General features: G+C 40.1%; 1 long non-coding RNA gene across 16 annotated transcripts in view; it reads right to left on the bottom strand.

Moving 5' to 3' along the window:
* LOC102069628 (uncharacterized) overlaps positions 1–23,578 on the bottom strand; it is a 77,279-nt gene that overhangs the window by 13,536 nt on the left and 40,165 nt on the right. For 8 of the 16 annotated variants that reach the window (XR_012582105.1, XR_012582090.1, XR_012582106.1 and 5 more), the window contains one exon: positions 8,906–23,578. This exon is cut by the window's right edge. This is a non-coding gene — a long non-coding RNA (uncharacterized LOC102069628). Of the gene's footprint in view, positions 1–3,419 lie in introns of those variants that run through there. The other 8 variants (XR_012582107.1, XR_012582108.1, XR_012582109.1 and 5 more) reach the window with 5 other exon arrangements.

Here is a 23,578-nt window from a genome sequence, read left to right as displayed (position 1 = left end):
TTGAGATTCAAAATTCATTCAAAGTTCCGTTTTACACTGGGGAAAAAGAAACAATTCTTTTCAGAAAAAGCAGTTTGGTTCTCAAATGGATTGTCCAAGGTCTTTTAAATCATGTTTCTTTCCATACCTTGCAAAGAAACTTAAGTTTTAATTACTTTATGTTTGTTTTAGCATGAAGGAGGCAGCAAAGCCACTACTTGAAGAATTTGTGTTGGTAACAGGAGCTCACATCTCAGGAGGAACACAGCCTGGTCTCCAAGGTTGAGCAGAGTTTGCAGAATGGGCAGACAGGGGAAAAAAATATCATAAATATCTTTCAAAAATTCATTTTTGCTCTAAGTCACAATGAAAACCATGGAAGCCCCATTGTTGTTCCTGTACAACAAAGCATACACCTTTTAAAACAAAAGATCCTAAATTAAATTTTAGCCACTGCATTAAAGGGTCATTTCCAAAAGATGAAAGTACATTCTGTGGCAGTGTAAAAGGATAATAGAGGGCAAAAAAAGAATTACAACACACTCGTATTGTGGAAAAAAGAGCATGAGTTTTGATATCCATGAAATGTTAGATTTTCCGCTATTCACAAGGCTCTGCATTCTTAATATCTGTAAAGAATGGTCATCTCACTTGCTAAAATATAACCCAAATGCTCAAGCCACTCAGCTAAAATACTCCAAAGTAGCCACTCCATCCAGCTGATTCTGCCATTTAGCACTTCTCCTGTAACATCAGCAGTGTAACCTTAGTCCCCAAAAATTGGAGGGCGAGTTATGCCATTGACCTCAGTCTGATCTGGCTCTAGGACAAGCAGCTGTGCAGTCCCTTGGGGCTATGAGCCATGGGGAAACTCCAGGGATCTGCAAGGGGAAAACAGCCCCAGATGCCTCAGCTGGAGGGGAAAGTCAGAGCTATAACCTCTCCCTGCGGCTGCCAGGAGCCTGAAGTAGCGGGAACAGGTTTTTGGAGAATCACAGAATGGTTTGGGTTGGAAGAACCTTAAAGATCACATTGTTCCACCCTCTGCCTTGGGCAGGGACACCTTCCATGAGAACCAGGTTGCTAAAAGCCCTGTCCAGCCTGGCCTTGAACACTTTGAAGGACCTGTTCCCCCCTCACAGTAAAGAATTTCTTCCAAATATCTAATCTAACCCTGCCCTCTTTCAGTTTGAGGCCATTACCCTTCATCCTGTCACTCCATGCTCTGGTCAAAAATCCCTTTCAGCTCTCTTGGAGCCCCTTTAGGCTCTGAAAGGTGCTGTGAGATCTCCCCAGAGCCTTCTCCTCTCCAGGCTGAACAACCCCATGTCTCTCAGGCTGTCTCCATAGCAGAGACATTCCAGCTCTTGGATCATCTGGACTCACTCCAACATCCTTCTTATCCTGGGGCTCTCAGGGCTGGATGCAGAGCTCCAGGTGGAGTCTCCCAAGAGTTCACCTTGGCACACAAAAATGGAGAAATCCCCATTCAGAGCCCACCTGGTGACACACTGGAAGGTGCTGGTGCAGCCTCATGTATAAACAGCCAGTGTTGGTGTTGATGTGTGTTCATCATAGTGAGAAATTCACGTGTCCAAGTCTTTAGACACATTGCTCAGGCACCAAACCCTTGTATTCAACACTGGGGGACACGTGAGACCCTCGTGCTGCCTCACCACATGTCACACTCTCCAAAGTGCACGTCCACACACACCCCTGTAGGGACACTTGCATGCAAGCACCGTCTTCTCAGCCACAGAACAAAACTCACTAATTAATGTTTGTTGAAATTAATATTTTTGCCAGTCAGTATTAGTCACACTTGAAGCATCCTGAGCTTCCAGTAGGCTGTCTTAATTAAAGTTTTATCTCCCACTTAATGGAAGAATTATTACCAATTTTGATCACTCTTTTTCTTGCAGGTTGCAGCAGTGCTGTATCAGACTTTGCATCCCTGTACACAAAGCAAAATTTCTTTCAGATTTCAAAGGCAGGCTGATTTATTTTGCAATATTCTGCTGCATCCTGGGGTGTCTTGGATCCAATGCTCTCACCCCACAATGCAGAAACCACCAAACAGGTGTTCCCACAGAAGGAAAGGACAGTCCCCATGATGGATATTTTTATGGAAAGCAATACCATTTGCGCAGCTTTGTTTTCCACTGCTTCAGACATTTTCAACAGCAAAAAGCCATCCAAGTACTACTTCTAGTGACAACTGAAGGCTCTTTCTTCCTTTTTTTTAATCAAATAATAATTTAGCAACACTGATTTCCCTAATGTAAGGTCTATTGCCCTCATGCAAGTCTGGAATAATAGCACCATCATGAATGGAATTCAATCTGGAGTCATTCAGGAGCAGCTGAGATCCAAATTCCCCAATCAGTAACATTTTGTTCCAGATTGCAAAACTTCTTGCTAGAACACAAACACTCTCTTTACAAGAGTTTAAATGAGTTGTTAGTGACGTCTTCACAGAGAGAGTTGGAGAATTTATTTGTACTTCACAAAGAACCTCTTCCTCTCTTTAAAAGCACCAGTTGTTTTAATTTAAACTATTTTTAAAGGTTTCTTGCCCTGAGTGTGGTGTTGGATGTACAACTGTCCAGCATCTCTCTATCAGTGGAGGGATTCAATGGCATAAAGACCAGGCACTGGAGTGAGACAGATCCTTGTATTGCTCCCCTCAGCTTGCCAGAATTAATCCAGATTTACACGCCACTCATCCGTAAGGGATAGCTAGTGCCTAATTCTTCCCTCATAACCATGGAGCAGCAGGGAAGACAAGACCCTCTATGTATTTTAATTGAAAAGAATGGATTGGTAAACCAAAATGTCCCTTTTTTCAGTCACAGACTCAGACCTGGATCAAGTGACAATATGTCCTAGAAACTGCAGCGTCACCAGCACAGTGACCCAAGTCAGGAATGCTTTGGTGGCACTTTTAAGCATTTCTTTTTCTCTTAAAAAAAAAAATAGCAGCCAATCTTCCTCTTGTGCCACGTTGACGTCAGGAAACACAGAAATCTACAGAATTCTCTTTAAAGTATTTTGGCCGCATGCGGCGGAGCTTAAATAGGATCAGCTCTTTCCTGACAGGTCACAGTATGCTGACTAAGTTTAGTTACACTTTATGATTTCAAAGGCTTCTCCCCCAAAGATACTCCCCTCTCTCCTCTGTTGTTTTTTTTTTTAACAGCGCCATGATCAAAGTGCTTTTCAAAATGCTATTCATGACGACTTTGAGCTAAAAAATGAAACCTAAAGTGATTCCGAGCAGCATTTCATTTTAATTTAAGTGATGCATAAATTTTGCACGACTGCTTAGCTTCTTCCATTCAACCACTATAGATAATAAAGAGTTATTTAAAATATGTGGAATATGTGAATAGTTCTATTAGTGAGAAATGATACCATGTACATGCCAAAAGCTGAAGAGATGCCCAAGAACTTTAAAATGCCCAAGAACTTTAAACCAGTGCAAGGGTGATAGGTACTGTGAAGAATTAAGGCAAGAAGACACAACTGAAACAGATTCATCACCTTTGATTTAATTGCTATCATTTTATTCAAGCTTTGAGTTATATGGAGCAAAGTTTTAAAAAACTGGAGAGCTTTATTATTGCAACTGAAAGGGAGAAAGAGGAATATTTCTGCCACTTGCACAGGGTATCTCAAGCGTGTAACATGAAATGCAGCCTTGTGCAGAACTTCAGCAGAGATGAAAAGCACTTTAATCTCCAGAGCAAGTTTATATTTTTGTGGTGTTATCTGAAATAGCCACTCAATGCAAACTCCATACTTACCTTGGGGGGGAAAAGCCAAGTTCTTTCTGCCAGGATTTAAACACCCTGTTCCTGGGAAGTGTATGTTTTCCATGCTCAGACTGCCAAACCTCCTGCACCAGCACTCATTACATGGTCCAGTGAGAGTTAAGGGCAACTTACTTCTCCCCAAAAAACAGACTTTTTGCTCATTTCACCATTTTTTCCTGAAATATAGGGCTTCTCCAGGGGACCAGCTCCAGCTCCTAAGTAGGTAGTATATAATGACATAATATTCTGGGCACAGTGTCTGCAAAGGTACACCCATCCCATGTGAAAGGCTGTTACTAAAAAACATTGCCACCTCTTTGGTATCCTTGGGAAAAAAATGAAGGGGAAAACCAGATTAAGTGTTAGAGCAGAGAAGGGGGAGCCACTGGCATTTGTGCTGCTGATTCTCTGCAGTTTGGGGGCTGAGAAGTTAATGCATTCAGCTCATCTTGAACGGCAGCCTTGCCTCACGTTATTCATACAACTTAACTCCAGCTGCCTCCTCCTCGTCCCTCCTGCTTCGCCTTGTGCTTCTCAAAAGGCATTTCTCTGCACGGCACATCAGAAACTAAAAATCTAAGTTGCTATCTTACTTCCAAACCAAGCTGTTGTCAGCATTAAACCTACACAATGCATTACAATATAATCCATTTACAGGGTGTCTTATCATGCAAATAACTCAAGGTGCCTCACAATAAAATAAAAAGGACGAGAGAAATAAACCTCAGCCATTGGAACGCACAAAAAGGAAACCTTGAAATTTACTTTTAAACACACTAATGGCTCTTTTCTCCCAGTGAGGCATGAAGAGGGACAGGGCAGAGGATTTGACCAAGGAATTCCTATTAGCATTTGATGTGACTTAAATGTGTAAATCCACCCCAAGGTTACTGGGAGACCAGACTTCTTAAAAGGAGAAACTTCCTTCATACCTTGAAGAGAGAATATTCATAAAGGCACAAATGTTAGAGGAAACCTTGGTCAACAAAAGATCATCCCATTGGCCTAGATCTAAACAGGAGTAAGGCCTGAATTATCCAATTCAGGGCACAAACCATGAAAGTTCCCCATAACACAGAAGCAGAAATAATGTTTAAAAGTAAGAACAGTTTTGACCAGGGCTTACCTCCGACTCATTTCCAAAAAGGGTCCTTAAAATTAATTGTCCATTATCAGTGTAGAAGTAGAAAATAAAAGGTGCTTTTTTACCCTCCTACTTAATTTGTTTTCATTTTCCATAGTTTTTCCTTAGACATATAAAATGCTCTTTGAAAGAGATGGATTGGCAGTTCCCCCTCTCCTTTGCCCCCCTGAGTTGAAGCATGAAGTAGTCAGAAGTCATAGCAAAAATGCCAAATACTGGAGATAAAAGGCAGCACTAGCAACGAGCATGTGCTAGTGAAGGTACCAGCTCTTGTAGCACAGTCAAGGTATTTCCTTCATTTTCTCTTCACCGTTTTTCAGCTGTACCTGCAGGTTCAAATTAAAAATATTTGGTGAGCGTTCAGCTTTGGGGCATTCAGGAAGGGAATAAGGAGGACTGGAACACCTCAACCATCAGGAGACAATGGAAAGCATAGAATTCAGCCTAGAATGAAAAACCCATGGATATTTTGGCAGAGTTGAACAATTCTTCCTCCTCCCAGAACAGAAAAAACCTTCACAATCCAAATATATCCAGCACATATCCAGTAGTTGTTTACTACTTTTTAAATTAGTGGGCATTAACACAACATCCAAACCATAGTTTAGCTAGCATCCATCTATCCCATTCTGATTTTACTGAGGAATGTATAACCTATTTCCAAATCTATACTAGCAGCCATTATAGAAAATTATTATTATGCACCAATATTTGCTCTACTTCTAGGGCTCATTGCAGCCAGCCTTGCCTACAAGCTGGGTTAATTCTACAGACAAATTAGCAGAAATATAAATTGCCATTTTACATTTTAAACACCACTCCCTTTCTTTCAAGGTCACAGTAGCCATGGTTTCTGTGTTGCTGAACACTGGCTGTACTCAGATTTGAGTGATCTTTCTCTTCAGGATTTCCATTTCCACATTCATTCCCACAGATTTAAATCCAGAGTAATACTTAAATAGTGAGTGATTTTCCACATTTCTAAATGCTATCAGATATTTTCCAATGGCCCAGGCTAAGCAGTAATGAACTCCTAAAGTTACTCTAAGAAATAAAAGACTAAAGCAAAAATGCAATTTAAATTGGAAAGCACTGTGTTGTTTGACTTCTCTTGCTTCAAAGTAAAAAGGCCAATTTATTTGCCATTTGAAGAGGATGAAAGCCTTTCTAAGACACTATTCTCCCTTCATCTATCACATATTGCTGGACATGTATTGCACCCATGGTTTGTGAGAGCCCTTCCTGAGGGATCACAGCTAATTTCAGAGGAGACAGAGGGATATGTATCATCTGCCTTGCCAAGATCAGAATCAGGTCTGCCTTGGTAAGCTAAGCTTTAGCTTGGAGAGAGGTTTTTATGGCTGAGTTATAAAAACCCTGGAAACAGGGGAGTTTATGACAGAACCACTGACAGACCCTTAACTATGGCAGTATTCATGGTTACCACTACAAGACAGGCATTATGTTGGAGGGCAGTAAAGTTAAACCTGCCCATAGGGCATTCCCAAATGTTAACTGCTGGTGCATACAGTAAAATTTTTAGCACAGGTGCACTCTCCAAATAAACTTGACTTCCAGAAACCCCCTTTAAAAAAAAAATAGGAAAAAAAAATAAAAGGTTTTCATCTGTGCCACTGGAAACATTTCTATAGTTGTGAACAACTACATTTGATTAAAAACTGTCAGATTTATCTTCTTAGCAGGAGGGAAGAAATATGTGTTTTCCTCCAAAAGGAAATCAATGTGTCTTTATGACAGATACAGAGTGGAAACAGGGATGGTGTCACTTTAAAAGGGGAGGGAGGAAGGATGGGTGACCCATTGGATGTGGCCATTAGCTGCTGGCATAATCATTGTGAGGAAATGCCCTGTTCAGGACGTATATTCTGCATTTACAGGGCTGGTGTATATTCACTGACCCAACAGTTACTACTCACTCTCTTAAGGCACAGCATCTTCAGTGCAGAGGCACTGTGGTTCTTTGTCTTCTTCCCATTTTTTAATTAGCACACCTTAATGAAATCTCATTAAAAAGGCCCTTGGCTTTTTCTTTACTGATATTATCACTGCTAGAGTCCAACCAGATTCTTTAAAATAGCAGAATAAAAGCAAATTCATTTTACTTGAAATAACACAGAATTTTTTTATTATGGCATACTGGTTTATTTAGTGGCCAAAACAAATATTCTCACTGAGACAATGTATCACTGAAATTAAATATATATATATATTAACTGAAAAAGTGAAATGGAGCTTGATTAAAACCAGTGACTTAATGCCCTTATCAGGCTATTTGACCTTAACAAATGCATTATCAGCTTGGATTATGACATCACCCAGAGTTACCATACAACATGATTAAAAGAAAAATCTAGAAGTAAAGATGCTGCCCCTATCCTGAAAAGCTTAGAAGGTGAAGAGAGGTGATGGAAGGAATAAATAATGATTGCACCTCTGAGCAACTGCACTGCAGGAAGATGAAACAACTTGCTCAATGAGACAGATTTTTGGTGAAGAGTACAACCTATATATCCCAAATGCCAGATCACAGCCTTGAGCAGAAAAATACATTCTCTTTTTGAAATTATTTTAAATTTAACCAAGCAAAACCACCGTGGCTTTTAATGCCAGGTGATGTTCAGAGCCATCCCTTGCTCTGCACAAATTCCTTTTAATGAGGTTCTGCCAAAGGAATCAGTGCATCTCCAGCAAGGGCACACAGATTTTTAGAAAGGCTTTGGGAAGGTTTCAGTGCTTTAAACTGAGCTGTCCTAAAATAAATACAGAGTTTTCAGAGTAGGGGCAGCTACTGAGCAGGGGCCCCCAGGAGTCTGTCACCAGCTATGCTGATCATATATGGATAAATGAGAGAGAATTATCCAACACTCTCCAAGCTGAAATATCTCACTGTACTAAGTGCCAGAGTATTAGAAAACCAGGAGAAATTCAGTGTCACTGGGTGGAGAGTAATAAAAGTGCAATGCAGACACACACAGAGAGGCTGCAGATGCATCTGTGCCAGAAAGATCTCAGTGACTGTGAATAATTCACTGTAAAGCATCAATTCAGTGCCCCACAAAAGGGAAAATAAGATACAAGATTATGAGGGAAGAAGGAAAATGCAGAAAATATCCTCATGCCATGTATAAATCCACTGTAGTTCTGGTCACTCTGACTCAAAATAGATGCAGAAAATTGCAACACCTTCCTGCTTCTTTTAAGTAAAGAATATCTGAAAAAGAAAAAGGGAGCACAATATCTGGCCTATAAAATCTGGAATAGGGAAGGTAAGTAGGGAATGATTATTCACTCTTTTTCATAATACAATATAGGGCACTTGCTGCAAGAAAGTATTTTTCTCCTCAGCATGAATTCAATGATGGAACTCATTTTCAAAGATGTTGGAGAGAACAAAAGTATAGATGGATTTTAAAAACCATGAAACCACACTGAGTAATATTAAACATCATCTTTGGATGTCTTTTAACTGCAGATTTTGACATCAGGAAGGTACAGAGTTCTTCTTCCAATAATCTTTCCCTAATCTGTCACAGACTATGGCTGGGCCAGGTTTTACTTTGGTTTGACACAACTTGAAGTTTATAGTATCATGAACTTTATTATGAAATTTTCACATAGCACATAAAATTGTGCCAATAAAATCTGTAGATGACAGGAAGAATTATTTTAGCAAGTGATGGGAGAGGATGAGGTTCTGATTCAGGGCACTCTGTTATGCTGTATTTGCTGCAATGTAGCTAAACAATGCAAAAATCAGGGAACAAGGCTGATTTTATGGAGTGGGAAACTGTCTCAAAACATTTGAACCTGAAGTATTTAATCTCCACCTCTACTCAGCATAACAAGGCCAAAACTCTCTGAAACCCAGAGCCAGAATTAAAAAAAAAAAAAAAAAAAAAAAAAAAAAAAAAAAAAAAGAGAGAGACAGATTCAAGTAGAAAAAAGGAAATTATCTGCTCTGACAAAAACTGGTAATTCAAATCATTTGACATCTGGGTCTGACTTTACTTTCAAAAGGGAAATCTAACGAAGTAAGACCATAGGAGAATAAAATAATCTAGATATTAGAAACAAGCACTGCTGTGCAACATATAAACTCAAATTCCTCAGCTGAACAAGAAAGGAGGAAGAGGACTTGATTTCTAAGCAGTGGGACCTGTGCACAGGGAGAATATTGGATAACATGGGGCATTTGACCTTGCTGCCAACAACATGACAAGATGCAAAAATGGAAACAGGAGTTACAGAAACTCAGCTTTGAAGTAAGATGCAGTTTCCCAGTGCTGCAAACTGCTATATTTTGAGATCATTTGGCTTGGACAATGTAGAATTTATCGTCTTCATCACCTGACTTGGAACACCCAGCAGTTTATACACCCTCCTGTTTGAGAGGATATGGGGAAAGCAGAGGATTCTTATGCAACTGAGAGAAATGTAGATGCTCAACATCCATAAAGCAGAGTTTTTCTCTACCAATCTGTGAATCTGGGCCTTTGCCTTGTCCCCTTTTACTATCCCTCTTGCCCAACATTAGAAAAATATTTATGCTTCAGAGTCCCAAGCATTAGACAGGCACTTGCAATGTCAAGAATAATTCTCACACCTTGGTGTATAACTCAGTTTCTCGTTTTGCTTTATGCCAGTATTTCTTCCCTTGGCTACATCCAAGATTTTGCAATGCTAGACATGAAATGCAGAAGAGGTGATCAAAGTCTAGGAGGGCAATGAAGAGGTCTCACAGGTGGTAGTTGGTGCCTGTTCTTGTCATGTTCAGGATTGCACTGATCCCCAGTTTCAGACCTGAGAGTGAAATTATCCCAGGTCAGGTTATCAGGGACAATGAGGGAATTCTTACTGTGCAGGAATCCCCAGGTATATTTCAGCCAGTTTCTCTGGACTTTAGTATTGCCTTGCTGTGACCCATCCTCTGCCTACTCTTAATAGCTGAGGAACAAGAAAGGGCAGAGCAGAGTGGGGGGGGGGAAATGCACAGAGTTTTAAATAGGCTGCAATCTCTGCTCTTATCATAGGTAATTTGTAGTATTTAATAGCCCTGATATACAGGAGGTCACATGAAATCATTTAGAAGTCCTGTCTGGATTCAATTTCTAAGAATGTATTAATCTCTGCCTGGCACGGGGAAGATAATGGCATTTCCTTCAGCAGAGCCTCGCTGTGTGCCAAGAGCAGGAGCCCGACTGTCATCAGATCAGCCAGTGAAAACAAGAGGGCTGCATGGTTGTTTATTTATTGAGTCATTCCAGCCTGATATTGGCTTTGTGCCAATGCATATAAGGCCAGAGATAAAGAGTTATTCCTGACGATAGCAGGACAATCCATTCCTCCCCATCGCGGCGCAGAAATCCGGGACTAAATTAAATCCAAGCCCAGATATGCAGGTAACCTGAATCTCGGCTTTCACAAGGGAGAAAAGGTTCAGGAGACAAGTTGGGACAAATCCAGAGAAGGGTCATAAAGGCACAACGAGCCAGATCCCTGCACAAACCTTTTGCTGTCATTCAACAGCCCGGTGCAGATCTGAACTTGGAAAGGTCCAAAGGAAACTATTTAAAGCCAGGTCCCAGAATGCAAAGTGAGCTGGTGGGATTGCTCAGGAGCCTGAAGTGGCATTTTTTTATAGAGCAAACAATATAAAGTAAATAAAGGAGAATGACAACCCTCTAAAAGAAGACTAAAAGCCTCACTGGTGTGTGCTGGCTGTCAGAGAATACAGGAGCAAAATGCAAGTGTGGTAAAAGGTTCTAGCCTGGAAAAACCTTTTTTTTCCCCTTCTTCTTTAAAGTAATGAAATGGTTCAACAACCTTCTGAGAAGGTGAAAAATCTTGCCTGTTTACATTTGTAAGAGAAGCCTGAATTACCTGCCTTTCCCTTTAAGCATTTTCAGATACAAATCAAACACAGATGGCCCATTATGTTTATGACCTCACTGTCAATTGCTCTAGATAGTGCATGCATTAATTATTGAAATATTTTCATAGTATACAACTTTTTAGTGTTCACATTGTCACAGATAATTTCAACTTTCTGATTAGGAGATGTAAACAGTGTTATTTACGAGAATTAATCTCTCGAATACCATAAAAGTCACAAATATACTGGGGGGAAGGGAGGTTTTCCATATATATGTATATATATGTACACAATGAATCCAGCCCAAAAAATAAAATAAAAAAAATTGGCCTCAGTCCTGAAAGTCAACATTATGTTAACATTCCCTGTGATACATAAACGATGCCAAAACCTATTACAATTGCAGTAAATTTTGATTACCAGAGTTGTTTGTTATTTATGTCTAGAAGATAAAGATAATATTGGGAATAGCCCTCTTCTTTTCTGATTATAAATTACATCCATAAAATACTGTATTTTTCAAAGAGTAAGAAACTTGATTGAGGGTTTTTTTTTTAATTCTGTCTATTCTGCTTCAAGAAAAACGGCTTTGGTGAATGAGCAGGTAGTAGAACTTTTTTTAATTCTCATTTGCTTTCATTTGTAAAAAGTGAGCAGCTCTAGGCAATGTCCAGAGAATTCTACAGCATAACAAACAGCTCCTAGGGGTGGCAAAGTGTTCATTTTACAGTGAGGTCATTAAAAACACCAGTTCCACCAGAAACAGCCCATTGTAACATGCCTGTTAATCACTGTATTGCTTTAAAAAACAAAAATAAAAAATTAACCTTCCAATACTATTTTTCCTCTCCCAGAAATCTGCCTTCATACTATAATAAACTTTTCTAGGCTTCCTCCAGCAGAAAAGTATGGAGTTTTTATCCTAGGTACTGTTTTAAAGGAAAGAAGAAAAGGAGATCACCTGCTCATTAAGGTTTCAAAAGTATATCTATGTAGGAAAATCTTTTCAGTTTCTTTTACTGATACTTCTCTTGCTTTAGTATTTCTGCAAGGCAAAACTAGAGCGGAAACCCCAAATTTATGGGGTGAAGAATTCAAGGAGTTAATCCTCCCCAGAATGTTCCAGATGAGCCAACAGAAAACATGCCTTTTTAATATTTCTATTTTCAGCAAACCCCTCCAACCAGCTGATGGCATCCAAAAGAGCAAAGGTAGAATGAGGAGGGGGGAAGGAAGAGAAAGAAACATCTCATGGAAGTAGCCCAAGGGAGAAATAAGTTCATGACTAGCACATTTACACCTTTCTTGATTTATTTAAGGTACAAGAATAGTGTAATATGACCTGTTTGCTTCCCTAACAAGCATTTCTATTTGCAGCAGATCAAGTCCAGACCCACTTCTCGTGGCACAGGCTCCTCTCAGAGCCCTTCAGGAGAGCACAGACCTGAGCCCTCTGCAGCATCCCATGAGCATGGGGGGAAGAGCAGCTGAAGTAGAAGGAAAAACCCCACATTACTCCATTTTAACCAAATTTTGTGGTGAAGCAGCATTCTCTCTTTTAGCCACAGCCCCCAGCTTCACATATTCCATCTCTGTTCCAGCCAAGTGGCTTTTGGGTTCTCATAAACCCCAGGTTTGTTAGCGCACCCCAAGGAAGAACTACACCTGACAGCAGAGTGATTTCTTGCTACTCCCATGAAACACTCCCAAACAATTATGTCCCCTCTCCTCACTTCACTCTCCTCAAACATATCTGTCATAGATTTTCTGATAGTCAAAATAACAGAAAAACAGCTGGCAAATAAAAGCCCAACTTTCCCAAGACACCCTTTGTCTCATGATGGAGATTTTTAGGTTCTGCAAGGACCCAGAATTCCTTTAGTGCAATTTACACCCAGGCCCCAACTCTCTATAAATTTCCTTAATGCAACTTCTCCCCCTGTGGGGTCCTGTGCACTCTTAGAAAGGAATTGGGAAGGAAAGAAGAGGTTTGCTTCTAGGTAGAAGTTTTTCTGACCTTGAAGGAAGGAAAAATGCAGGTTTTCCATGCCCCTGTTTCTATGCAAAACTGCTTTTAATCCATCCTGTTGATTTTATTGATTCTGAAATTGCTAGCACTAGGTTTTTTCTGGAGCTGAGAAACAGGAGAAGAATTAGGTTTGGGTCTTTTTTTATTCTGTAGAGGATCCTTATGGTTTTCTACACCTTGAAGAGCTAAACCTCACACTTGTGACCATTTCAGATGGATTGTCCCTATCAACTCTTTCAGGACTAGTGCTTATGAGAAATAGTAAATATTAACCCTTTCCTCTTTCCTTTTTTGCTTCCAAACAGAAAGCAGAGGCCAGATGAAGCTTCTGTCCAGGCAGATAACTAGGAGGTTTATTGTTTAACTATCATTTAACAGCAAACCTTTCCTGCTTTTTTTTCCCCTATAAACTTTGAGGGAAAAGTGGACATTCAGGAAGGACAGACTCTACTGAAACATGTTTGGGGCTGATGGAAGCAGGCTGGCTGTGCAAACAGATCTTTAGGGATTTATGATGATCAGTTTTTCAAGCATTAGGAAAGCCTGAGAGCACATTATTTTTAAATGAGTTATATATTTAGCACTATGCCCACCATTCTTTCAGTTCTAATTTTAGAGGGCAGGGGACAACTCTGGCACTATTGTAGCCTTGTCTAAATTTAATATAGTTGAGCAGCTGATGATTATCAGAGAGATTGGCTTTTTGCTCCTTCAGGAATTTTTCACTCAGGAAAAAAATCACTGCATAGTACTCTGCTCAGGGTATTGTACAAGCTGTTGTAGTACTTGAGAAGAAAGTGTGCTCTGAAATAGTCTTTTAAGCATTATCTCCTACTCCAGGTAGGCATTTTAGATACAGGAGAAGGGGATGAGGTTGGTTTGGTCAAGGTTTTCCTTTCCTTTCTGCAGGAAGAGCAGTACTTCATGGTATCATGTAGCAATGGACAACTCCTTATGAGTACAGACACAACTGCAGACAGAACAGAGCTCAGGAACCTCTGTCACCAGCTGTCCTGTGGGAGGGGTGAGGAGAGGTGTTCCCAAATTCCTGCCCACTGCCAAAAGTCAGGTGGTCCATCCAGAGCCATGGGTTGAAGATCAGAAGAGGAACTTTTGTAATCCTTCAGCTCAGTCTCCCATAAATCCCCCAGTCCCAATCAAATGTGATTTTTAACTCTTACCTGGTGCTGCCTTTATTGCAGTGGCCTCAGTGAGCAGTGTCATCTCAAGCAGTGTCTCTGAGTTTGACAGATGAAATGCCAGTCATAGTTTATGGAAACAGGGGCACGATGCAGGGAGGGTGTTTAAGTGTTTGTAAGTGATTAAAGGCAGCATTCAGAAACACTTCAGTATTAGAGGCAAGCTCAATCTGCATAACTCTACACAGTGTCAAAGACTCATTCGAGACAAGGGATGTTTAAGGAAAATCTCTGTAAAAAGAGGCCTTGCAACTTCCTATAAATATTAGGCTTTCTGCCTTCCTTCTGAAATATATTAGCAGCCTCAAGAGGGATTATTGATGCTGGCAAGTTTAAACAGCCCTCAGAAGTCCCTGACACTGTGTGCAGCATTAGAATTTTGCATATGGTTCCCCCCTCATGCACTGAAGTGTTTTGAGGTTGGGGTGGCTGCAGGTCTCTGAGAAAGCAAGATTGATAAAGCAAAGCAATCGGTGTTATTTCCTATGCATGAAATTGATTAAATGCTTCACTAAATGGCTTATAAATTTGCCTCTCATATTTCTGTCACCCACTGCAAAGATTACAGAAATTCCGTCTATAACCATGTTGTATACAATACCAAATTACAAAAGGTTGTAAAAACTAATGTTTTGTTTAAAGTTTTGAGCAGGACCATATGCCTTTGGTGACCTTGAGTAAGCTATTTTAATTCAAAACATTTTAAAGAGTAGAAGAGAAGGAAAAAAATCCATCTGCATAACAAAACTGAGCTAACAGAATTTAGTACTTAGGATGCTGCACATCATTTTTCACTTGTTGCCAGAAAAAATGTTGAATCCCCTTGTACCAAAGCATTCTAATTTTATAGCTGCTAAATGTACATGGCATGAAACCTAGAAGCTCAGGTTTCCCCAGATTGAATTTGCTTTTCTTATTTTATGAATTCTGTTATCAAATCTACCTGGGAACTTGCATGGTCCCCTCTACTCTTGAACCCATGTGCATCAGGCATCGTGTTTTCTTGACCTCATCAGCCCTTTAAAGTGAAGCTTTATTGATTCTTGCCTTAGCATTGAGTTTCATTACCTCCCAAAATAGGGTGAAAAACTGAGCCACGGAGACCCTGAGGATCTTTAGATGCCAAAAACAGGTGTGAGTGTAGTTTGCACCCAGATCTGCTTGTTTTCCTTTCACGTGAGACAGCCACAGGACTTCCCAGAGTTTGTGCAATGCTCTGTGAGCATTGTCAGCTGCTGAGACCCACTGGTACAACATTAATTTCCTGGCTGTGCTCAGCCATGTGCAGTGTTCTGCACACGTTTGACAACAGCTGCTGCTCACACCCAGTTGTGCTCCAAGTCCACAGCAGAACAAACTTCGGGGCATCTGAATCTTCTGTTATTTTAAAATCTTGTGTTGGATTATGCCTTGGCTGCCTTTGTGTAAGCGCCTGATCTGGAAACCTAAGCCCTCCCAAAGTGTCCAATTGTGGGTGTCCCATCCCTGGCAGTGCCCAGTGTCGGGTTAGACAAATCTTAGAGCAACCTGGTTTAGAGGAAATTTCCCTGCCCACAGCAGGAGAGTTGGAACAGGATCATCCTGAAGGTTTCAACCTGAATCATTCAGTGATTTTCTGACTGTAGGAAAGGACATTACTTAGAAAGCTACAGATATATAGTCAGCCCCACTGAAATAGTCAGATTGCTTTATAGATCAAATAAACACTGAACTTCTCACAGTCACAAATGAAATTTTACAGGATCCTTTTTACACAGAGCTTCATTGTACAGATGAGAAGAGCAAAGTTCAGTGGGCACATTGCTTTTGCCCAGTTTCACAGTGCAAGACCTTTGGCAAAACTTGAGGCTGAGCTCTGGCTCTTTCACTCCCCAGTGCTTCAAGAACTCAACCATTCTCTCCTCAACTATACAAATAAAGACTTTAAGTGATTAAATGTAAGTACTGAAGCGAAGCTCATAGCAAGCAAGAGTGAATTGGCATGAAATGCAAACACAAGCATGAGAAAACAATCCATGTTTTAACCATAAATGCCTGTTTTCTACAGGAAAAGCTGTGTTCTCCCATAACATTTACAAGCCATCTTGTCCCCAGCAAGGATTAACATTTGGCATCGAAGTACTGATCTGGCAAAGGGCTGCCAGTAACGTAATCTTTTTTACAACCAACAACATGCTTAAAGTCTTGACAGACTTGACCTCTGCCCATTGCTAATCCCTAACTTTCTTGCCCACTCAGATATACATCTTTAAAGAGATGGCACCGAATGTATAGCAAACAGCTACACTTCAAGTGATGGTGAAACAAGAGCTGCCCAGGGAAAATCATTGGGTGGAGAGCTAACCCAGCCTGGCTGGGATTTTGGCTCCATGGTGGGGAGAGGTTAGCCTGCTCAGTTAGACATTTGTGGGGACTTTGCTGCTGCCCAGATGAGAGAACACACCTTTTGGCAAGAGAGGATGCAATGTATTTGCTTGGATTACTGGAGAGCCCAAAACTGCCATCAGACTCTTTGTGCTCAGACAGTCTGAACAGTCCTTGATCCCAAAGGATAAAGCTAAACAAAGTAGATGAAACTCACACATGGAAAAAGGAGATATAAAGAGGCCTTATATTTTACTGAATCAGTTTCTGGTTGAAAAACCAGAGTGGTAGATTTACATTATATTCACAGAAAATAACAGCCAATCCAAAAAGATTCCAGCTGTCTTTTCTTTCATTTGTATGACAACCAGTCCTGGGACACATGCCAGCTCCTCAGATATTGCTGCTCCACAGTCTAGTTATTTTAACTTCTGGCAAGTGGTTATTTGACCTCTTGGTGGCTTGTCATTTTAGTATCACTTTCTCTATGTGGATAATCTAGTGCGAATCCTTCTTTTATAATGCAACGTGGTAATTGGCCAGAACACTTAAGCATTGTGCTGTTAAGTCCAGTCTTGAGCTACAGCTGAGGAATTGTGGCTGGGAAGCACAAAAAGTACATTTCAAGGTCTTGTTCATGAGTTGATGGTCATCAGACACTGGGAGAAAATAAATTTTTTCTGAGCCATGTGTTATATATCAGCTTTTGATCACTCCATAAAGCCTTGTGGTAGCAAACCCTTCTCCTGGATGAGCCCAGGCTCCTAAGGACACAGAAGGAGGAGATTTGAACAGCATCACCCTCAGCTTTCACTGGCTTGAGAATGCTGAGTTAGATCACTCTGGCCAGAGAAACCAGCCAGGTGTAAGACCTGATCTATCCTTCTCTATCCAGTGATTCCAAATTGACACAAAATCCAGCAGAGTTCTCTGTATCCTATGGAATTCCTCCAGGGATTGACCAGCACTGCTGGATGAGAGTTGCTTTTCAACAGTTCCAAAGCAGCCTGAAAGCACTTCAGAAGAGCCTTGTGTCTGTAAACAGTCTCATCTTCTGATCAGAAATGTCAACAAAAGGGGCAGCCATATATCTTCAATTTAAGGCAATATTCCTTTTTCCACCTTGAGCAGTCAAAGCACAGCCATAGATTTTTCCAGTAGTCTGGGAATGGGATCTTAGAAAATGGTGTACTCAGTCTGACATGGACTTAAATAGGTTTCAGAATAATCCATTATGCATCATGTGTTTAATTGACATAATTAATATTTTTGAGGGGAGCCATTTACATTGTAAGTTCTATACACATTATTTACAATTTCAACAGTAACAGTTAATGCTCTGTGACAAACTATATTGTTTCCAGCTTGTTATCCATTCATAACAAGGTCAATCTATTACCATTATTTTTGTGAATGTAGCTGTTACCTTGAGGCAAAAAGTTAATTGTAAATTACAGAGGAGGGATTATTGAGTTGGATTTTTTAACTGTATTCACTGCAATGTATGGTAATGCTGCTATTTTATGAAACATTTACATTTAAAAGCATTTTGTTATTCATATCACACATGCTGGACAAATTTACTTTTAAACTTTTCAAGAACTCGCTCAATGGGAAGGGAAGAGCCATTTGGAGGGATCCAGCTGAACACTCCATAACCACTGCAGTTAAAACCAGATGGAGCCTCGTCTATTTTTCCCCCTTTGTCTGAGGCTGGTCCCTCTGCCATCACCGTCCAACACAACTCTGAGAAGTGCTTAGTGCTCTGAGGAGCAGGAGCAGATTTGATTGTAATTCAACATCACAAAAGTGATCTTTAAGAGATGTATCTGCAGATTTTATTCAGCCTCTGACACCCAGCAAGTACACAGGGCCACTCTGATGGCTGAACTCTTCTCCTCCCTTCTTCTTATTTCCAATTTCTGCTGCATTGGTTGATGCCCTGGCAGGCAGAGTTAAATTTTATATTTACACCCTGCCTTGTTTGCTCCCACCTGAGCAAAAGTCAAAGGGTCCATGGCATTGCTGCTTCCCAGATGGCAGTAAAATTGTCATTCAGAGACTACACAGAAAAGGATGGAGAACCATCATAAAACCTGTCCTTTTCTTTTTTTACATCATTTTTACAATGCATCTCAGGGCAAAACCCATGAGCTTTCCATTAGATCATGGACTTGTCCATCTTAAAGGAGAGCTGACACCATTTAACTCCAATTTAGATCTGTCTGAAATGTTGATCTTCACTTTAGTTTTCTTCTATATTGTAATTGGAATTAGGTGATTTATATAATCCCATTCTATCCTGGCTTCAATTAAAATACTGTCATTTTATCTTCACAATCACTTCCAGAATAAGAGAAGACAAACTCATAAACACTGAATATTTTGAGCACACTAAAGAATGAGAGAGACTGATCAGATGCAGAAATGCATTTGCAGTCACACAGAAATAAGAAAGTGTGTTAGAGTTTCATCTTACTTTCTTTACTTTAGAATAGGCAGGTGAGAGTTGTTGGGATATTTCCTTAACCAAGCTATAGGAGATATGTTCTAACGTCTCAGTGATGAAATTTGTGTAGCATGCTGAGGGTGTTTAGGTGAAATTTTATAGAGAACAATTTAAGTCTGTTAGAATCTCAGCTGCTCACTTGAAAAAATTTATTCCTTTCTTCCTCAAGTCCTGATGAAAAATAAATTTGTCAGGCCTGTGTCTTATATTTCAAATGTTTAATGTGCTATATCAGACCAAGGTTTTTTCCTTCCTCATGCTCTCAGAAACTTCAAGGCATCATCAGGCATTAGCATATCAAGCTTGGATTGGGTTAATTAACATTATTTCTGTGGTCTCCTTTGCTGGCAGCATGTTCAAAGTGCACAAAGCTCAGGACATGTGCATTCTTCGTCCAATAACTTGTCCAGTAATTGGTATATTGATTGCTAATGTCATCATGTTTTAGTATATATAAACCCTCTCACTCTATCACACAGCAGCCAACAATCCAAGAAGTCATTGTTTATTCATTGTAACTCCCAAACTGGCCGTGTCAGATTCTGCTTCAGGCCTTGCTGATAAAAATCAGCAGATGATTGGGCACACACATTCTTGACATGGCTGACCCATGACATCTTAGGGCCAGCAGGGAGCCTGTCATTATGTGTACAATACTCTTCTTTCTTCCCCCTTATCTATTCCCAGATGACTTTGAGATTTTTATTAACTCATTAATGACTGAAGATGTCATTAAAGAAAGTGGGGAGGAAGGGGGAAGAAGGACATTGTGTTTGTTTGTTTAAAAGTGGGGAGCAGCCAGCCATGGGCTCCACTTGGAGAAAGGTGAAGAGCCTTAAAGGCAAAGCTGAAGTGTTTCCAATGGAAAAGATCATTAGTTCAATAGGATGAATAAAGCCAAGCTTTAGAACAGAGAAAAAAATATATTAGGTCATATTTGAAACAGAACTAAAAAGGGAGGGAAGAATTTCTCAACAAAAAGAGCAAAAAAGTGTGGTCAGGTTTATTTAGCACAATCAAGAGCCCTAAGCACTAAGGATATGTCCCTGGGACTGCCTAGGTGTTCAAACATTTCAGAATTCAGTCAGAAGGAGTTTTTTATTCAGATTTAGAATTTTATCATGTCTTTAAAAGAGCATCACTTCACAAAGAGAAATAGTGCCTGGGTTTATGGGTGTTTTTAATTTTCTTGTATACATGTCAGTCGAAAGGACATTGAAAAACATTAAACAGTAATAACACCTGAAGTTTTTCTCAGGTTTTTTTATCCTAAGTTTATGAATTCTATCTGTAAATGTAGAAAACTACTGTATATATAAATTTGCAGATTTTTACTATATGGTCAGAATTTTATTACATTTAAATATATGTATTTAAAGCAGAGTTTTCATGTGAGTCTGTTGATAGGCTATTTCTGATCCTACAACATTCAGTCACAAAAATTACTCTAAATTCAAGATAAAAAGCTAGTCTTACCTTATAGATTTTTCTTCCACCTCAAAATATTGTTTATATTTCTTAACTTCTGAAACAATCTCAAATCTGATACTTTATTGGAAGCTGGATTCATATGAGAATGAAAATAGCCTTTTTCTCCTGAAATTTGTGTGCTTCCTATAATTAGAGTCCTGTCGGTTTAGAACCAAGGACTTAATATTTTAAAGATTGCAATTATTTTATTTTAATGATTGCCATTTGTGGGTTGACTGAGGAGTAGTGAATGTTTTCCTTTCCTGGGCAGCTGCCCTCCATATGGTTGTTGATCTCAGCCTGGAAAATTCTGATGTGATTCTGTGATTCCTGGGTGCTAAAGTGACCCAGAGCTCAGTGTCATCTCCATTGGTTGTCCCTTAATATTCCTTGTTTCCATGTCTTTCTGCTCCATGAGGTGAGTGGAATAAAGATGAGCCTGTTTCTCAAAGGGAGCTGCAGGTATTGGTATAAAATAATGGAATAACCTCCATAGATTGGACCTGTGAGTTCCTGCAGCCAACTCAAACAGGAATCTGCTCATTCCATCACATAAACAGCAGATAATGGATCAGATGCATCAATCTGATCTCATAGACTGAGTACAGTCAGTTTTAGTACTCCTAATAGGAGCTAAATTAAAATAATTTAATTAAACCACATTGTTGGTGACAAGTCTCCATTCTCTCCACTCAATAGGTGATCAGATCACCTGGGTCATAGGGCAAACATTTATTCTCAGGAATAATGATAATATTTGCTGTGTCCCGAGTCTTTGTGAAGACAGTGGACATTTTCTCCAATATTAGATGTCATTTCTGGTTTGCCTCTTTAAGAGTGATTTCTATTCTTCTTTTGTCTCCTGATAATTAACAGAACATTGTTTGTATTGCAGTGGGAGCTGGAGTTCTTCGTCATAGGTCACAGACTTTGTGGAAGATGCTGTCAGGGGCTTTAAAAACTGCACATACATATATTTTTATATACCTATATTCTCCAAAGGAGCACAGATGGTTTTAAAAAAGAAAAAAAAAAAAAAAAGGCAAGCATTTGCTGGCCTAATCAGCTATGCCCTGATTAATCAAGGTGTGTCATTTCCCAAATGCACCTTTCTGAGAGGAATCTTTCCTTTCCCCTCCCTCTCTGACATCCAGGCTCTCTTCCATCGTGTACCAGAGTGGGAACCTGTCATGAATCTTTGGATAATGGACTGTTGCTTTGACAAACTACTCCTGGTGAAACACGTGCCTGTCTTGGCAACAATAATAGCAAAGTGCAGATTTTGGGGAAGAAATAGAGGTTTTGAGGGCCTCAGTGCCAGACTTTCAGTCTATAAATTGCTGGCCTGGGATGTTAGATGCCTTTTAATATTTTCAAACATCCAGTCGAGTAATGAAAGGACTGTAGGGCTGCCCTGATGTAAGACCTCGGGAGAGTTGCTTTCAGAGATCATGGGAGCTCAGAAGTTGTTTAAGAACATGAAGTCCTATCCAAGTAATAGCTGGAAATAAGTTGCTTGATTTTTCTATCCCTAAAGACAAATTCTTGTAATAGCAAAAGTGTAAAATCCAACAAAGAGGGGCTTGATACTTTCAGTTGCTACAGCCACTTCATAGTAGGGAAAAAAAAAAAAAGGGCAGACTGACAGTGAAACTATTTGGGGTAAATAATGAGGACAGACTTCTCAGAAATAAACTGGCATGGATTTGGCCATGAGATGTCAAATTCATAACTTGGGAAATGAAAGCCTCTGTATACTAGAGAGCAGGCCCTAGCCCAGCAGTGGCAATTCAGCCTTCTGAGCCACAGGGATTTCTTTATAAGCAGTGGTATATTAAATGTGGGATCGGGCAGGCCAAAGGGACAGCAGTAAAACAGAGACAACGTGCAGCGACCAAAAATGAGCTAAAGCCAGACACTAATTACTTCACAGTAATTTGGTTTTCCTGTAGAGTTGACTAATATTGCTTGCTCCTGGAGAGTAAATGCTTTCCCTATCAGTTGGGTTTTAGACCTAGTAAGTTCTTTTTTTCGTTTAAGTGAAAGTGGGGAGAAAGCAGTTTTTGTTTATTTATCTGATTTTGTGCCTTTTTCCACGTGAAGATGAGGGGTGGATTGTTACTCTGTGCACATAGATGGAGTGGGCTGAGGAGGAGACAGGCCTAGGTCAACAAAACAGATTCATCCATCACATCTGCCAGAGTGGAAAGATAGTTGTCTGGATGCTCGGTCAACCCGAGACCTTTCTGCTGAGTCAACTGACAAGATTGCAGATACTTGTGACAACGAGGACACTTATCCACCAGTAAGTGGACTGAAGACCACCAACACGTTTTTGGCGGTGGGTCTTCAGCTTAGGAAGCTCTGAACTCTTGAACACAGCCTTCCCTTCCTTATCTCCGAGAATCGTTGCCAAAAACTAAGATGGAATAAGATAAAAGAACAAAAGGAAGGGATTCCGAGGTGCTAATGGTGGAAGGTGTGAGAGTCAGTAGAAAGTACAGTAAAGAAACCCATGACAAGTCATGATAAATGGGTCGTTATAAAATTCATGTTTAGGCTGCACCAGTCTGGGGATAATGCCATTCGTCATGGCAACACTGGGGCACTAATGAGCCCTCATTGCATATTCATGGTTTTGGCGCCTCTCTCCTCTCTCTGCCTCCCTCCCACCCCGAACCAATGCCTGGTAAATATCTCCACCTCAAGCTGAAACTCGACTTAGGCTGCTTTTTTTTTTTTTATTTGTTATGTTGCAGCAATTACACTGTAAAAGTGCTGCACAAGATTGATTGCTCTGATCTGTAGTTCAATTGTAAATTAGAATACACATCCCCCTGGGGACACACGGCCCCTATTTGTGATTAAGAAAAAAGCCCCATAATAGACTAATAGCTAAAGTTCTCTCTCTTTTACTTTCAGGCAATTAGCTTGATGAAATGGCCTCTTTTTGTGTACCCTGGAAGTGTAAACCGATATCATAATGAAGTATATGATGTTTATTCTATTATTTTCACCTTGCCATGTATGCAGGAATGCATAAATAATGGCTGCTTTGTCTAGTACATTTACTGATTCAGAAGTAAACTCTGTCTTAAAGATGCAGCCTGTGATCCCATAGCCTTCTGGACACTGTGACTGGTCCCTATAAAAACTCACATTCTGCCCAAAGAAGT

The sequence above is a fragment of the Zonotrichia albicollis genome, chromosome 11, assembly GCF_047830755.1.
Source record: "Zonotrichia albicollis isolate bZonAlb1 chromosome 11, bZonAlb1.hap1, whole genome shotgun sequence".
Classification (NCBI taxonomy): Eukaryota; Metazoa; Chordata; class Aves; order Passeriformes; family Passerellidae; genus Zonotrichia; species Zonotrichia albicollis.
Note: the sequence above shows the minus strand (reverse complement) of the source record. Positions and strands in the feature narration are given on the sequence as shown.